The sequence below is a fragment of the Cyanistes caeruleus genome, chromosome 5 (assembly GCF_971803275.1).
Source record: "Cyanistes caeruleus chromosome 5, bCyaCae1.hap1.1, whole genome shotgun sequence".
In the NCBI taxonomy this organism is placed as follows: domain Eukaryota; kingdom Metazoa; phylum Chordata; class Aves; order Passeriformes; family Paridae; genus Cyanistes; species Cyanistes caeruleus.
In genome coordinates, this window is record NC_141705.1 from 13,027,638 (window position 1) to 13,046,053 (window position 18,416).

The 18,416-nt window shown below is 39.7% G+C and overlaps 1 long non-coding RNA gene across 4 annotated transcripts in view; it reads right to left on the minus strand.

Annotated features, from left to right (window-relative positions):
* Positions 1 to 3,228: 3,228 nt before the first annotated feature.
* The window catches only part of LOC111928404 (uncharacterized), a 37,681-nt gene continuing 22,493 nt past the window's right edge, over positions 3,229 to 18,416 (minus strand). For 3 of the 4 annotated variants that reach the window (XR_015286532.1, XR_015286531.1, XR_015286530.1), the window contains exons 7-9: positions 17,120 to 17,317; positions 5,909 to 5,970; positions 3,229 to 5,488 (exon numbers count right to left, since the gene is read on the minus strand). This is a non-coding gene — a long non-coding RNA (uncharacterized LOC111928404). The remainder of the gene's footprint in view (positions 5,489 to 5,908; positions 5,971 to 17,119; positions 17,318 to 18,416) is intronic. The other variant, XR_015286529.1, reaches the window with a different exon arrangement.

Genomic DNA, 18,416 nt, shown 5'->3' on the forward strand with positions numbered 1-18,416 from the left:
AATATTCCTATTTCTCCTAAGACTATTTCCCGTAATAGTATAATAATAAGGCAATAAAATGTCCTTCAGGTTGAACTCTTGTTATTCTGAATTTTGAAGGTCTGTGCTTTAGGGCACCCACGGTTCATTATATTTCTGTGTTATCAAAAGATATTATCAAGGCATCAAAAGTTTATGGAATTTAAATCAAAATGAATGAAAGGACAAAAGTGACACTCTTTCATTTTGTCTATATCCAGACATAACTAAAGATAATAACAAGCTTAATTCAGGGACAGTGAAACAAAAACATATCCTAGCACTAAGCAGAAGACCATTAATACTCCTGCCACTTCTTTTTAGCAATTTCAAAGCAGAAAAGGAAGAAGTATTACAAAAAAATTTCAGTTCTGGCTTTTGGAAAAAAATGGTGCATTCCATCATTATGCAACAAAAAAATAAATAATCCAACACCATGGTATTCTTCAACAAAATACAGTGAATGTGATTTTTTTCAGGAAAAACAAAATCTTTGTTAATTTGGTAAGCAAAAGAAATGCAAACTATTAGAAGGTTTCAAAGGAGTTGAGTCTAGATAGAAAATGGATTCAGCCTGATGACATCCGGTGTGTGATACAGAAACACCTCTTTCAGATGTTTAAGACTGCAAGATCACACTTCCAACTACACAATTTGACTTCAGCACCTAAAGCTTTCACACCATATTTTGCTTAGAGTGGAATGCTAATGGTATATTACATATCCATCAAATATTACAATATTTGATGATCAGGTCTTGTAGAGAAGTTTTCCCTTTTTGTGCAGCTGCGCCCAAAACATGAATACATTAAACACTGCCTGCGTATAAAAGGCTCTTGAAACTCAGTAACTCAGGAATTTGGTCCTGTACAAGTAGAACACAGAACATATACACTTAGAAATCAGACTCATGGGTAAGGTAAATATGACAGCCAGCACAGGGTGATTGAAATCAGTAGAGTTAAGAGCAGCTGCCAGCCATTGCTCAGATTTTGCTGATATCAAGGCAGAGATGAGTTTTGGGGACCATGAAGTGACTTTGGCAAGATCAGCTTCAACTGGAATATTTATGAAAGGCTTGGGCAACGATACACCTGCATTTGCTTTAGTACCATAACCTGGATCTAAAATCCTTACACTGTCTTCTTTTTCAGCCACCCAGAAAACCCACCCCTATATATAATCTGTAGAAGACATTCCATACTCTCCTTAAGATTTTCTTGCTTCCTTTCTTTCTCCTTGAAACTGTATTTCTTGGAAATTACTTTGCATGGCTTTCACTCTCTTTGGCTATTCAAGACAAGGCTCTTTTGTGGAAATGAATCTTTTCTACTTAGAGCTGAAGTGTCCATGTAACTGGTAGTAATGCTATGACATGATCAATGTGACTCTCCTCCTCATACAAATTGCTCCTTCTGAGCTATCTGTCTTGCTATCATAGTTTTCTTCCCCACTGCAAAGGCTGGTGACACAAGACTAGCTCAGACACATCACTCAAGATTAATCTGAAGCTTCAGAGTACCGAGAACAATGCAAGAGATGAAGACCAAATTATTAGCAGAATATGCAAACTGAGAGTCAATTCAAAGCCCTTATGCTGCTCTTCCTTTTTTGCTTTCAAGCAGAGGGTTTACATACTCCAGTCTTGGTGGCAAGGGCCAGTCTCCATTGTCACTCAGAGGTCAGCTGCCACAGACAGAAAAACTGCATGTGAAGGTGCCTGCAGCTAAACAGATCTCTCCTAAACATGAAGTGTTTCTTTAGCAACAAGTAAATGCTTTGGGTTCTTTAAGATTAGAGAGATATAGCATGGTTGGCCAAAAATAACAGAACATTCAGAAAAGTTTGGCTCCAGAGTATATCTCTATCTTGAATAAGCAGATTAAGAATCACTTATTTTTAACTGTTTTCCCAACAAGAGTGAGCTTGAATGTTTGGCTTGCTGCAGATGTACCGGTCAAGAGATACTAAAAGAACAAAACCTCAAGGACTGAAGTTTTAAGTTCATCTTCTGTCAGCCCAGATTTTACAGAAAAATACAAATTTGACACTGCACTCTGATCCAAGCTTTGAGACTTTAATTAACACCATGAGTCCTTCCAGAAATATCCGACAACCCTTTCTTCCCACTTAAAATTCTCTCTCAGTGTCTAAGGGAGGGCTTGCTGAGGCAGCTCACAGACACAGTAGGATCTGGTGAAACAGGGATCATGCTGGAGCATGGGACAAAACCCTTCTGCTCTTTCCACCAGGGCTCAGAGGTCCCGTTTCCTTGCAGAAGGATTCAGTGAAAAGGCACTGTTGAGCTCAGCTCCTCGCCTTCCTCCCAAGTGTTATCAGTGTGACAAAAGCAGAGTATCCCAAGTGTCCAGCCTCAGTAAATTGTGTTTCAGGCAGTAAAAGACTGTTGGTTTCTCACACCAGTAACACTGGGGAATGAGTGGTTGTGCTGGCTGCATTTGCTCCCCCACATTCCACTGCCAGGCTGCATCCAACAGCACCCCCAGAATGAAGGGCTCAGCTACCTTACACTCACCACCCAGAACGATAGGGCAAAGGCATCTGTTGGGGCTCAGGTATGACAGGAAAAGAGAGGTAAAAAGAGTTAAACAAGGAAAAGATGGTGAGAGCTCTAAGGGATTGGATGGAGCTGGCAGTACATTTCAGGCAGATAATCGGTCAGCTGGCCAGAAAAACAGCACTGCCATGGAAGGTGACGGAGACACAAACAGGAGCTGTGCTTCTGTGGCTTTTGGGCCTCACAGTGGTTCTCTGCTGAGGGTGAGCAGCTTCCTTGGTTGTCAGACCATTGGAAAAATTCTGTTTTCCACACTGCTGTTCTAGGGATGCAATCACAGCTCTAGCTCTTTATGTGAGAAATTTTCACTCTCTGGGAAGTCCCTTTTGCTCTAGAAGCCCTTTTTTCCATTCACTACCCAGCAATATTAACAGCTCCATCATAGGCATAAAGATTCTTCATTCTGATTCAAGGAAAAATGAGAGTAAAGGCATTTGTTGCTGCTGCTAATGTAATGAATGTATTTTTTTGCTAATGATTTGTTATTATTTGATGCTGTCACTGAAAGGCAAATAGCTTTCAAAGGCAGAACTTGCACCAGGCCCTAGAGAATTTTATGGGGAGTTTGGCATCTATCTGACCCCAACAATGTCATAATTCTCCACTAGTAATAATGAAAAAAATACACAGTATTTAAAATATAAAAAGGCAATTTTTATTTCATTTAACTTAAAGTTAAAAAAAGGAAAGGGGAATGGAAGGTTAAGGGGAGGAGTAATGGGAAAGGGAATGAAAAGAGGAAGGGGAAGGAGAACAACCAAAAGAAAAAGAAAAGGGAAAAAGGGGGGAAAAAAGACTGAGAGTTCCAAAATCCAAACTCTGCCTCTCCTTCCACTCCCTGCAAACTGCTTTCTAATGCAGTGGATTATGAAGTTTTCAAGGCTGGATTAGAGACTGCTATAAAACAGTTTGCCTGACACAGAACCACATTTAAATTAGCAATGCCATAAACGGCACTGCGAGGGAGGGAGGGCCTGCTCGTGATTCAAGGATATCATCTTTTGTATAATTTTTCCAGTATCATAAATTTCTGCCTGAAGTTGCTAGCAGAATAGCAATGCTCCAACATATATTGAATATGTGTCTTTCATAAAATGTTATACAGGGTACAGAACTTCAATTTGTGGTTCATATTTATTTAAGGTTAGTGCAATTTATATATATGCACCTCAACAGCCTGATTTAAACCCATAGGTTTTTAGATGCAAAGTTTTACCTTTCTGAGACCTTTGTGCTTAGCTGGAGGGTGTTTACTGGGACTGAGGTATTTTTTTCTAAACAGAGAGGCAGATTATTTAAAATCTTTTGGTATGGAAAACCCACAGTTTGTCCACCTCAAACAATCTCTTCTCTCCCACAGTTGTCACAGCAACAACTTCAGCATTTGAAAGGAATCTACTTCAATAATCTAAGCCTCTGATCTTTGACAGGCTTATAATGAAGGAACAGTTTGTTAATGCTGACATAAACATTTTGAAAACTTAAAGGTACAATTATTTCATGTTGTTTAGGAAGTGAGCACTACATGGTCAAGAGAACAGCACTCTTCAAAAATATTTACTCGTGCAATTTCCTAGTGAGAAAAACAACTGCTGACTGTACAGCTGAACTGAGATTCCAGCCCTGTGGTTAAAGCAACAAGAATTTTTCTTTGTCTCCTATCCATTTATAGTTCTTTTTTTTTTCTCTCTTAGAATCCCATGATGATCTTTTGGATAATTCCAGGATATATCAGCCAAATCTCTTTATTTTAAAAGATAAAACTTAAAAACCCAGGCTGAATCAGACCCAATTCCAAGTGAGTCTCCTGACTATACTCCTTGTAATAAGAAGTCAGAATTGTTCCTCAGCCAGCCAGCTGCGATGAAAGTTGTTTGCCTGTTTAGCAAACAAAACAGTTATTTCTGCTGGGAGGAGGGCAGAAAGCTGACACGATGACAAAGTTCCCCGGGCTGTGCTCAGCAAAGTAGTCCCTGTGCTTTCCAGGCAGAGCAAAAGCCAGAGCAGGCGACAAACTCAGGGCTGCACTTTGGAGTCGCAGCTCCAGTTGCTCTGGGGACACCATCACTCTCAGAGCAATTTCCTACAGTAGCGCCAGGGCTCCAGTGGTCCTCAGGGGTGAAATCCATCATCCTGCATGCTGCACTCTATCAAGTGGGGCTCCGAGAAAGGGTCAAGTGGTCCGCTGCCATGCTGTTTGAGCTCATCAGAGACATATTTAATTTAATTAAGGTTGTCAGCACTATTGATTTTGGCAGTTTCAATTACCGTGCTGTTATGGCTTCTGGATCTACTGATCTGTGATGAGCCCTATCAGCACTGGCACACATTGAGGAAAAAGCCCTTTGTCTCCTTTAAAACCTGACACATCCTGCCATAGGCCATAACTTATTGCTTTTATCCAGCCCAGCTCCTCTTCTGTTCCTCATAATTAATTTCTCATTAGACAGCTCTTTATTGTTTAATTTGTGCAGTTTATAATCAAATTGGGCACATTAATTGTAGTTGAATTTAAGGCTAATGAAAAATAAAGGTTTTCAATAACTTACTCTTCAATTATTTCAGACAAGATAAAATAAAACACTTTAAGAGTTGTCAGCTTTTTAAATTATAAATTAGGTTGTTTAAAGAGCATGGGCATTTAGGAAGCAGTTATCACACATTTAGTAATTATAAATCCTATGCTCCAATACAATTATTAGGATATATTTACAATTCCTCTTAGTCTTTTTCCACCCTGTTGTTAGTTAACTGCATAACATCTAATTGTTGGTGGTTAAAAATAGCATAATCTGAAGTCTCTGGGCCTGATTCCTTTTCTTCTGCAGACTGAACTGTAAATCAGCATGTCTGAGGAAGTCCATATCTGTAACACTGGAAAAGGAAAGGTGTCTGAAACAGGAGAGATGTCTGGGTAAGAGGAAGAGGACCCCATTTGGTCTCAGATTTTATAAAAGGCTGATCATTCTTCTAGACAGCACTGTAGGATTCAGCCCCTTTCCTTCAAGGAAATGGTAATATACAATTTAAATTAGGATCAGGACATCAGCTGGCAAAAATCAGCAAAGTCCTTTGGATGCCAACTACAATTCATCTCATGATTTGCATAATCTTCATTTTAGCAAAGGGAAAACAGAGGCAGAGAAGCAGCTTATTTTTAAGGGCACATGGAAAGTGGGGCCGGCCTGATTTTTTTTTTTGTTTTGGTTTTAGTTCTTTTTTGTTTTTTTCTATTTTTCAGTTAACAGTGAACAGGGAAGGGTGAAGGAGGATGGGAAAGAATATGGGATAAAAAATTCAGGTAATACTCACCTTCTTTCTTGCCAAGATGAAAATCAGGAAAACTGAGTTTCCTTCTTTTCTCAAAGGCTGCACTAAAAAGCATTTTAAGGGTGAGCAAGAAAAGCAAAGGAAAGAAAGGTAAATTTCTTGTCACTGCTGAGGAGAAAGGTGGGGTGCTGTAGGTGCATAGTTTGGATGTGAGGAGATGATGGGAGAATTTGATTCCTTGTGTGTTCTAAGACCTCTCTTGGCCAGATGTGCAGGGTCCCAGCACGATGCGCTGTGTTAGAGTATGTTCTGGACATGTTCCCAGAGCACCCAGGACACAATCCCTGATCACAGGTGAGTTTGGGAGTGGTGTGTTTGAACTGCTCTACATTCCCTGCCCAAGCAACTGAGTGATCACCCCTGCTCCTGCACTCTGAGAGCTAAAGCTATGCCTGATGGTGCATCTGCATTAAGGAGAGATGGGTCAGAGACAAAAGCATGTCCAGTAGCTATGGACCAGAAAATGTATAAACTGAAATACTGCAGAGAAAATGGTCACATCCATTGCTGCAAAAGTGCAGGGCTGCTGGTCTTCTTAATTAAAACAAAAAAAATAAAAACATGCTTGTGCTGCTCAAAAAGGGTAAACTTCACCTGTATCTTCACAAGATCTATTTACTAACCAAATCCTGTATATAAGGAAAAAGACAATGTCAGAGATTTTCTTTGCTTACCCCAGTTCAAACTGAGGGTTTTTTTATTTCAGCAAAGCATCTTTGTCCAAAATTCCTTGGTGGGGACACTGCCCTTGTGGATTTGTAGGAAACTTCCAATTTACATATTGCTTCCTGCCTGGAATGAAGAGCAGGTCACTATTGCTAAATATTTCAGCATCATGTATATTCTCTAGTTCAAAAGTATTTGGAACAGAAGGAGGAGATACTGTTTTCCTGATTGCTCCCCAACACTCTACGTCAATCAGCAACTGAATACAACAATCTTCACCTGTCCAGCTTTTTGGAAGGGAAAGAGAGAATACCTTCCTTCAATAAGGACATGAGAAATGCTGGATGCAGGAGTTTTGCCAGCAGCATATGCAGCCAGGGAACAAGAGAGCTGGGGAATCCAAGGACCAGGCTGCACTCCCCCAGTGCTGGGTGCACTGGGGCAGGAAAGGAAATCAGTGCATTGGCAGGAGAAGAGGGCTCCTGGAAACTCAGCATCTGATAAGGGTGCATGGGAACAGCAGGGGAAAAACAGATCAGCAAACCTTGAGTAATGGGTGATGGGAAGGCAGCACACACTTTGTCCTTGGCTCTGCTTGGTATAACCCACCCAGTGAAAGCACTTGTGCACCTGGTGGGCACCACAGGCAGAGGTTACAGTCTTTGGGCTGCTTGAAGTTACTCTCCTCTAACAACTCAGTGTGCACAACTCACTTCTGAGACAGGGAACCTACTGCTGTTGTGCTCTTTCTTCCCTCAAGCTTTACATTCCTGGATATATTATTTCCAAAAAACCCTAGCCTAAGGTCTGCACTCTTTCTGGGAAATGGTATTATCTAAGCAGACAAGAGCAAAAGATCTTCCATGCAGTTTGTCATCACTCCTTGACAGCAGTTCAGTGGTTTTGTGCCATGCCATCCACAGGACAATCAGATCCCCTAACTTCTGGCTGGCATCTAACTCTAAGCAGAACCATCAAACCTAATTGTATATGCAGGGAGTACGCATCTGAACTCTACGAATGTCTTTCTCTTTTAATTTAAAAATAGCAGAAAGATTTTTTAAAAAGAAATTTATATTAAATATATGATTAATAGTTGTCCCAAGACAAAGTTTCTTTCAGCCAAGTTTCAGCTGTGAGGAAACTTTCATTAAGAAATAAATGAACTGATGAAAAGAGAGGTTTCTGATGGAACCAGCAAGAGCCTGCAGCAGCACTGCTAACAAGTGCCACTGTTACAGTAGTGACAGGGTAAGACTTCTAAAGACACAATAGCTGGGGCTATGCCCACCCATGCAGCTAAAGATTTACCAGGATTTCTGCTATGAACCTCTGTTTGCAGGATCTTGATACTTTAATCATAAAAAGCATACCACAGGCTGAGAGTGAGAAAACAGAGACACAGCACTCCAGGGTAGTTGGAATAAAAAACAGTAAAATCCACATAGGTGTTTTTAAGGTTCTCTTTGGGATTTTGTAATTTAAAAAAAAACACGCTTCTTTTGCAATTAAATTTGGCAGATTATCGGTCAATAGCATTAACTGGGGACGGTTTTCCTTCAGTTTGTTGCACTTTAATTTAGAGTCCCTAAAATGCCTGTGGCATTTTCTAAGCTTAAAAAAATCTTATAGTTCAATTAAGGGATAACAGAAATAAACCAGGATTACCTGTGTGTAATTACACAAAGTTAAATCCAAGAAAACAATACACTACCACAACTCTCTTGGGTAATTTGAGTAGTCTCCCTAGGATCTCCAGAGGCAAAAAACAGAAGGTTGTCTCAGCTCATACCTGGGCATTTACTGCAATATAGTAAAAGACTCTGAAGTCCAAAAGACCACAGAAGTAGATGGAAAGACCTCTCTTTTTTCTTGATCAACCTTTTAACATCCTTGAGGGATATGCTACAGAACTGTGCAAACTCTATACTGAGGCACAGATTAAATTCAGTGCTCAGCTCTCAAACTTTCCTATTGCTCTTGACCATTCTGCTCCCCCTGTCTTCTCCTTGTCCACAAATACAGTACTGCAGTCCAGTCTGGGCTTCACTACTTACACTTGGCAATAAATAATTCAGAAATAAATCAGACAAGTGTACCCAGATCTGAAGGCAGAAGCTATTGTTTAATACCTCTTAGGAGGGGTACAAATTTTCTGTTTATGTCCAATTAACCCTCAAATTGCTTTAAGATGTGAAGACACCTTCATTGCAATTATTTGAAAATACCAAAGTCAACCAAATACCCTGTCCCATTCCCGAAGAACAGGAAAGTATGGCAGAAGAGTTATCTGGGGAGCAAAGTGACTTGTTCTTTCTTTTCATATTCTGGGTGAGCCTACCTAAACTCAAGGCACTTTTTGACTACCAATACCTGCAGGCACAGTGACATGTTAGCTGAGTTTAGCTCTCTCTGTTTGGACAGAGAGATTTCTAGATGAAATTCAGTCTGTTTGGGTTTACAGTTTTTAGGCCTGAATAATTTACCCAAGCTTCAGTATTTACAGAGTAACTGTATATATGAATGATAGAAGTATATATGAATGATATATGTATTCATGAATGATACATAAGGATAAGGGGACCCACACCTTGACTTATGGAGAAAATTTGCCATAAAAACAGTGCCAATCACTTTCTTCCATCAAAAACTTCCAAAGAGAATAGATTGACTCTATCTGCAATTAAAATATTAATTTCATCGTAACCATCCCAACCTGGATTTAAACATAAGTATGTGAACAGCAGTACAGTATACACAGTATATATGTAGTACTGGTATATGCCAGGTCAGTAACTCAAAACATATGTCATAGGTTTCTTAAAAGCAGCCAGGTAGAGTGTAGCTGTCCCCTTATCACTGCCAGAGTTCCCTACCTGGATGAAGTCTAAATATTTATTGGTGTTACATATGAAGAGATTCTGCCCTCAGCTGTATTTGGTTAAACTCAGTATAAACGGTACTTTTCAATCCTGAGGTCCTTCACCAGCCTGGTGATAAGGCATCCATTCCTCAGTATATTATAGCAGTATATTATAGCCTGTGAGCTGGGTTAATTTACACCAGCTGAACTAGTCCTGCACAGACAGGGCAGACACAACACCAAGACCCTGGGAGGCTCCTTGTGTGTTACAGAAATCCCTGGCTTCCCCTTTGGAGCAACCTTTCCGCCCTCACCACTGTGGAGACAGCACAAAGCATCTGAAGTTCGGGCCCTAACCTCTTATCTTTGAACTTTTCAAATTTATTTTTCTATGCCTGAAGTATTTGCTTATAAAACTAACATGACCACCAGAATAAAAATGAGCAGTGACTCTTGGCTTTGTCTTTTGCACTCTGCTCAACAAGACACATTCTGTGCACTCTAACAGGGAAAGCACAAGGAGCACCAAAGGGAAGGGATTGGAAACTGAACACATACACTACCTCTGTTCACCAGGGGCAGGAACTATTTTCAGACCAGGGAGTGCAAATGGATATTTATTTTATTTTGCTGCTTAATTTTAAGATACTTATTATCATTTCCCTGGCAGCAGGGTGTCGGAGAGGATGAGATTGCAGACTCAGAGGAATGACCCTTTCCATTCCATCTGCCCTTATTTAGAAGTGATGGCCTCCATTTCTTTTTTCATTTTTTATAGAAAAAAAACTCTCTCTTTATTCTGTCCTTCAGGCAAGTTCAGTGAGTCCACTGTATTTCAACAGGAGCTAAAGACATGGTTCTATTTACCCTCCCCCAAAAGGTCTCTATTAATTGTTTTCAAATGTTGGCAGCCATGTGAAACCCTGCCTAGCAAGTCTGGCTCCTTATATGATTTTTATTAAAATTCACTTTGCACACAAGGCACATGAGATTTATGGCTGAAACTAATAGGTTGGTTCTCACTAAGACATAAATCCATAGGCTGTTTATTGAGGCTCATGGACATTGAGAACACAGGTAATTGTTACTGTGAGTGTTCAGCTTAAAAATAGTCAGTTATGTCTCGAAGGAAATTTGTTTAACTAAGCACACCATACAAGCTCCTGAAAAATTACTTTATATGTGATGGTGAATGGAAGAACTGTGCAGGGTAAGTTCTGTATCTCATCTGTACATTTAATTTCACTTATAACACTTTTCATATTTTCCTTTTACATGTTGTCTTATATTATAAAGAGCAAATGTAAAAAGGACACCATTCATTTTCTTTCCATGCCCGTTTTAGCCATTCTCAGTTTGTACATCAGAATTTCTGCTTTCTTGCTACAGACCCTTACAACCTCTAGCTGAGGTTTTGCAAGTCAGTTCCTCCTGGCTCACTCATGGTCACAATCTGCCACACGAGCACCATTCAGGTGACAACACATTAGGTGGGGCAGAGCCTGGGCTGATCTTTTCCTCCTACGCTCCAGCCACACTGCTACACGGTAACAACTGCCAGCTAGGCTGACAGGTGAGCCAGCTGTACTCTGGAAGCCATTTGGATGTGTCAGCTCACTCCTGTGTCTGAGCAAATAAGTCCTGCTTCTCAACATTATGTTACCTTTCAGCAAGACCCAAATCTGTCCAAATGGATTTCACCTCACATTTGTTTTGCAGCATGTCAGCTCACAGGGGATAGAGAGGTAGCTCATCCACTTGAGTGGGTGTGGGTCTCACATAGGTCCCATGTTATATCTGTCAGCTTCATGTGACTGTCTTGAGCACCCTAGAAAATCTCACATAACCCTTGACATTTTTATCTATACACAGTACACCTCAGTGAAATATACCAGTTGCTTCTGAAAAACATTAAGGATCACAGAATCATAGAATGACCTGGATTGGAAGGGACCCAAGAGACCACTTAGTTCCAACCCCCTGCTGTGGGCAGGAACATCTTTCCCTGGGCCAGGTTTCTCAGAACCTCATCCAACCTGGCCTTGAACATTTCCAGGGATGGGGCATCCACAATCCCCCTGGACAATCTGTTCCACTGTCTCACCACTCTCACAGTGAAGAATTTCTTGCCAATGCTTAATCTAAAACCACTCTCATTCAGTTTGAACCCATTCGTCCTTGTTCTGTCACTGTATGCTCTTTTAAATAGTCTCTCTCCTTCTTGTAGGTTTCCTTCAGGTACTGAACAGCTGCAACTGAGATATCCCAAAACCTTCCCTTCTCCAGCCTGAAAAATCCCAACTCTCACAGCTTTTTCTCTCAGGAGAGGTGCACCATCCCTCCGGTCATCCTGGTGGCCTCCTCTGGACTTGCTCCAACAGGTCAATGTCCTCCTTATGATGGGAACCCCAGAGCTGGATGCAGTGTTCAAGGTGAGTTGTTATCACTTTTCTATCACTTTTACCATACTGAACTTCTGATATCAGGTTTACTTATTATTGTGGTCATGTCAAAACCAGCCCAAACAGGTGAACACTTCACTGAATGTTGCATAGGAAGGCTCACACACTAAGGTCTGAAGTGTGTGAAGTCTGAAGTGTCTGAAGTGTCTGAAGTCTCAAGCAATGTTTATGCTATGCAGAGGTGTCATACAAAAAAGCAGCGTAGCTGCTTTTCAATTTGGGGTTCAAAATAACTAACCATTCTGACTGATGGAGCTTAGTAGCTTGGCATGTTGCTATACCATTAGAGATATATTGCTTTAGCAATCTAAGCTGTCACCTCTCAAAGCATTTGCTTGGATGTAGATTTTTATCTCTTTCGCTACATGCTGCCAAAACCAAAGCAAACCAGCCCTACAAAATAAGGATAAAAGGGTAAGAGAGTGCTTACAATGCAGCTGACTATATTTTAAAGTTGATACTTCATTCATTTTAAAAAGGTATGTAAATAGTGAAACCCCCCAGACAGCTAAAGAAATACCTAAAATTCCAAAAATTCTTTAGCAGATGAAGAATTAGCACTATTATGGACCTTAACAATTTGCAGGAGCTTAGATATCTTTATGCCAGTGGTGTTTACCCTGAGTCTCATACATCCTGGTACTGGTGTTGAGACAAAGAAAAAGACATTTTTGGAACACTTTATTTCTCTCTGCCCCAGTTTTTCCTTCTCAACAAGCAGCTTCTGCTTTGCTCCTTTTTATTTGCTTGGTAGTCTATCAGTTATGTAAATCTGTTAGGTTGTTGCTTGCTGATGAAGTCTCAATGCTCTTGTCTGATCTAGTGACTAGGTCAGCAAGGTTGTGTGTCCTGGGGACTTGGGGAACTGTATGGAGGTGACCTCTGACACTCATCAAAGACTCCACAGCACTGTTTGGCTCCTATCAGTTTAATCAGCTGGCTCATTGCTGCTCCTTCCCCATTCATGACACGATTCTATCCCTAAGTGCCTGCCTTTCAGAGCACACAGCCCTGCTTACACAGTGTGCCTCCCTCACACTGTGCTCAGCTCCTGACAGTGGCCTCATGCAATGTTCCCTTCATTCTCAACATGACTCCCATTTTACAGAAAACTTCCTTCACACTGAAAGGGAGGGCAACAGATAGGAAGCTTTCTTTTATTTCAGAGACACAGAGGTCAGTATTATTCCTGAATCTTCTGTGCCAGTTCAAGGTGATGCTTAAACTGTGAATTCCATGTCTGTTACATGGTAAGAGGTATTTTTGGAAAAAAAACCAACAAACCCAAATAATCCTAAAACTACAAACTAAGTAACATTTCCATGAAAATATGATGAAAACCACATAAACTACTGCTGAAATCTTTCTGCTCTTATCTAGTGAAAATCAGAATAATTAAAAATTGTCTCAAAGTGTTACTTAATTTTTAAAAAAGTTAAGACCCTATAAAATATTTTCCCAATTTTCTTCTGAAGTATACAAGACAGAGATTTATAAACAAAGTTAAAGAAGCTGTCTCAGGTCCCTTGCTGCTCCGTGGTTAGCTCCACATATTGGGAACACATACTCAATGCCACTTGATGGAGAGGGTATGAAACCAGGCTCCATGGCTTCATCGTGGCTGCACCTGGGTTTGCCAGTGGAAGACAGCAAACACCAAAGGAATGAAGGCAGAACAAAAATTTAAAATTTGTCAGCACCGACCCTTTAAATCTACTAGGGGTTTAGTAGGAAAATTTCTCCTCTGTGATTTTTCACCTAGATTACAACAGTCACACATCATGGATTATTTCAGCTGTATATCTTCTGCCCAAAACTATCAGAATCTCAAGAGTGACTGAGAAACTAGACTGCCTAGGAACATTTCAGCCTTCTGATGAAGGAATTCAATTTCCTGTAAGATAAAGGACAAGCACTGTGTTCTTCTGTGTTTCATCCATGCAAGTGGCATGGGCACGCCAAGGACAACTTGGAAGCAGAATAACATTCCAAATGGATTTAAATTAGCAAGTGGCCACTGCAGCCATCATTTCCTCAGACACAGAGAGGTATCCCACAGTATATCACAAAAATTATCCACAGCACAATGAACTCCAAGAAATGCCAGCAGGGCTCAGACACCTTGTCTGCAATGAAAAGATCATAGCAGAATGCTTTGTGGACATTGACACAACAGCATGAATGTGTTTAATTGGTGCAATATCAGCTCAGCTAAAGCAATATAAGTTATGCTGACAATACTTCTCTGTGCAAAGAAATGCTTAAATAGTCTTATCTGAATGCATTTTTTTGCAACACAAGAGAGGTAGATTATATAAATTACAGCAGTTAATAGCCTTTTGATTCATCACTGAATCTCACAGAAACAGAGAGTCTGAAGAGATTCCTGAGGTGGATAAATTCTGTTGTGTAATGCGAGGATCAGTCTTGTAATCCTCACTAAATCAACAATGCTTTGCTCCCATTAAACTCAAAACCTGTCTTGGGAGAACAGGAAGAAAAGTAGTCTTTCACCATAGAAAGCAAAACTAATATTTATAACTTTTTTCCTGTAAATGTTATTCATCAAGAAACATTTATTTTCTGTAATACGTTTCAGACTTTTTCTTTTAGCCCTATTCTTTGCTATTCACTCTAAATTCTGAAGTGGCAAGTTAGACTAGCAATCTCATTAGCAATTGAATCTGTCTGTCTAGTCTGATATGCCTGGCAATGACCTGTTAGTATTAACTATTAAGTTTCCCTCTGTTCACTGAACGCTCTTAGCCACTCAAGCTTCACAAAATTAAGTGGATGGATTTATGTTTTCTTTAATAACTAAAATAAAGTGCAAAAAAGACATAATAAGAGTTACTACACGTTTTTGTGCTGCTGCTTTAGCAAACTTTTGAGTTGCAAAATATACATTGTTGCAATGAAGATAACAAGAAGATGAACTTGTATTTCTAAGGTGACAACTCTTCAGCTGTTTTCAATTATGAAACATTGCCTCTTGGTGTGTAAAATAAGTGATGTTTTTCTCTGCCTTCTCATTCCTTTTTCTGAGTTGGTCAGATTTCTGCAATTAATGCATATTTAGTGCTATTTGTCAGGATACATCACTGTTGCACAGGAAGAAAGTTTAATCATATATTTGGGAAACTGAAACACAGAACTGAAGCATCAGGTCACTAGCAGATCCAAAATATGAACAAACATCTATCATGTTCCAGATTTTATTGCCAGCCTCTGGTTCACCCTGCCTTAAGAAAAGAAGGAATACTTCTTTATTTCTGTCATATATATTTTAACTTAACAACATAGATTGAACCAATTCACTGTGATCAAAAGTGAATTCCATAAGAGCTCCCTTAAAGCCACACTTATTTTCCATATTGCTTTCTCAGAAGTAGCTGTATGGAGAGTCCCTGGCTTTGTGCACCTGTAGTTCTGTGGAAATGAATGGGGTTCCTCTCAAGCACAGCCTTAGATCTCTGCAGAGCGGGTTTGGAGAAAAGAGGGAGTGTGCAGGGAACACAAAAAAAACCACCACCACCACAAACAGCAAGTATTCAGCTTTGGCCAACAAATAATGGGGCAATACTTGCCCCAGTTCTTCACTAGCATGAAAGTAAAGGACTGGAAGCCACATTTTCCACTTTTAGTGTGCTTTGAAAAAGGCAGGGGGAAATCAGTTACCTAGTCTACCTCTTTTAGTGAGGAGTAAAAGGCTTCTCCACCTACACAACAGTCAGGCCTCACCTTTATTTATTTAGTTACCACCAAACAGTTACAGGATACAAATATACACACCTCTGTGACTATGTTACACAAAAAGAAATACTGTAATTTAATGGCTCATTTAAAAGAATAAGAAAATATTTTAGATCTACCATCAATAGTTAATCTTTATAATGGATATGCATTTCAATGGACTTTCTATAAAATTTTAGACTCTTTAAAAAGGGAAAGGAGTTCTAAAATTAAAATAGTGCCATACAAACTGCATGGAAGTCAGTAGCAAATTAATACCTTAGAAGATGTCCCAGAATCACAAGTAGAACTTTTAGGTGTTGGCTAGTAGTCTGTTCAAAGATAAGAGAATGGCAAATATTAGAATTTGTTTGCTAGCCAACTAAAGATTCTAGGAATAAAATGAGATGATATAGACAGATGATTTTATTAATGTAATGGTCAGACACTGATGATGGTGACAATAACATGGTCATGGTATCCACATGGGTCAGTGCCTTGAGGCTACTGAGGTAATGCCTCCTGAATGGCAACTTGTTTGTAGCACGATGCTGTCAGTATTACAGCAACTGTGCTGTGCAGGAGATTTTCTTTAAGAACTATTAATAAACAAAGAGCATTTTAAATAGGGACAGATTAATTTGACACCTTTCTTTGGAGGCTGCATCAGCTATTATTTAGCTAAACTTTGGCCCCATGTTCAGATGAAGGAAACAGATCTGTGAAAGCAGCTTCACAAATTGTCTGGTTAGAAATGTGCCAGAGACACTGATCTTGTCTTAAGGTGCTTCATACAGCAGTTCCATGTTTGGGCTTTTAAGAGAAATGGGAAAATTGTAGCTATACCTAGAACATTCTTTCTTCAAACAGGCACAGCTGGAGTTGGGAAGCTAAGGCAGAGATCCATTGTCCTTCATCACATGCTCTCTGTCATTTGTCAAACTGGAGAGTTCCCAATGGGAACACTTCTTGGTCACCACCAAAAAGCAGAACCAAATTGGACTTGGAAGCTCTTTCCAACCTAATCTAATGTATTATTCACAAATAGGTATGCAGATTGATTCTGTCAACCAAGAGCTAAAAAGGGAATCAGTCTTGTTTCACAGAGACTCTGTGTAGCATTTGCTATACTGGCACTATTTTGGAGTAAACATCAGCATTGCCAACTAATGACTGTGGCAAATACTGGTGCTTGGGACATGGATGAAGAAAGTGGAGAGAGAATAAGAGAATGTTAAAGTAATCTAATTAAATTTCTAATCCAGGTTTACATAATTAAGCAATAATGACTACGGGGAAGGGCATTTCCTGGCAGTTAATGACCGGCTGGAGGATTTGAGGGCTTGAGGTAAAGCCAAGTGTTCTTAACACTGTCAGTCATTAATTGCCAGGAAATGCCCAACTCAGGAGGTTATTACTGCTGTTATAAACCAAGAATAGAAAAATATAAAGAAAAAAGACAGTAATTACCTTTTTAAAGTGTTGAAAGCTGAGCACTGAACTGCCTGTCGCTATGGAGACAGAATTTTATTTATAGCATCAGTCCATTGCCAGTGTTTAAAGACTGCCTCAGTACCCAGAGGAGGGCAGGAGTTAGTTCTCAGGGCTCCATTAGGTATATAATTGGTAATTCAGAACATCAGCTCTGTGCCACGGGCCACATAACATCTGCAGACATCAAGAGTATCACAAAACTTTACAACACTGATTACAAAATACTGGCAGCCACTCAAAACATTTTATAGTTACACATACCTTCAGAAAGCATTTCCAGTAGTTCCTGCTTTGATCTACAGAGTGTGTGTCTCTAAATAGGATCCTTGTAATGTCATATTGTGCAGTTTCCTAGAAATTAAGTACTTAGGGACCAGATCTTTAAAACTGATTAATGCCACAGGTCTGTGTAGCCAGACTATGATCACTAACTGATTTTACAATTGTGTAACTACTGATTTCATTGGAACAGCTCCTGATTTACACCAGTTAGTATAAAGGTTGAATTCAACACACAGTGGGTTCAAATGCAAAGCCCAAAACCTCCTTTCAAGCCTCTAAAAAAATTATTCAATAGATGATTCCTAAGGCAGCTAAAAAGAAAAATTATTTTTTTCCTTTTAATGTTCATTTCCCAAAAGATTCTGTTGCTTCTTATGAGATACGGTATTTGAAATCTGACCAATGCTTCAATCAACACAGCCTTCCAAATGAGTTGGTCAAAAACTTAATTTCTATAATTTAATTTATTTGGAACTATAATTAAAAAAAACCCAAAAACCCCCAAAAAACCCCCAAAAAAACCAAATCAAAGCAAAAAAACTCCAAAAAATGACTGAGGTACCTAAACCAGAATGGAAGCAAGACTGCGGTGCTTGGCAATAAAGTTACAATAAAAAAAAATTACTTCACTTTTCCATCCTGCTAAGTTCATGGATTATCAGATGTATAAATTCTCACTCCATGCAGACATGGGGCCTGATCTCTTAGACATTCTCAGAACAAATGGATCAGACATCAATAGAATAATTTAATTTAAAAACAAAATTAGATGAGGGTAGATAGGTGGCTTCCACCCCCACTTCTTCTCTCCTCCACCCTGTGTAGCAGCCTAGTAGTATGAGTACTCAGCCAGGAACACAAGTACTATACAACATCAAACACTGAACCTAAGTCTCTCTAATCCCTGCTGAGTGCCCAAACCATTATTACAGGGTGAGGATTCCTTTTGTGCTTGATTTCTAGCCCCATTAATCTTGCATCCTTTGCTGAC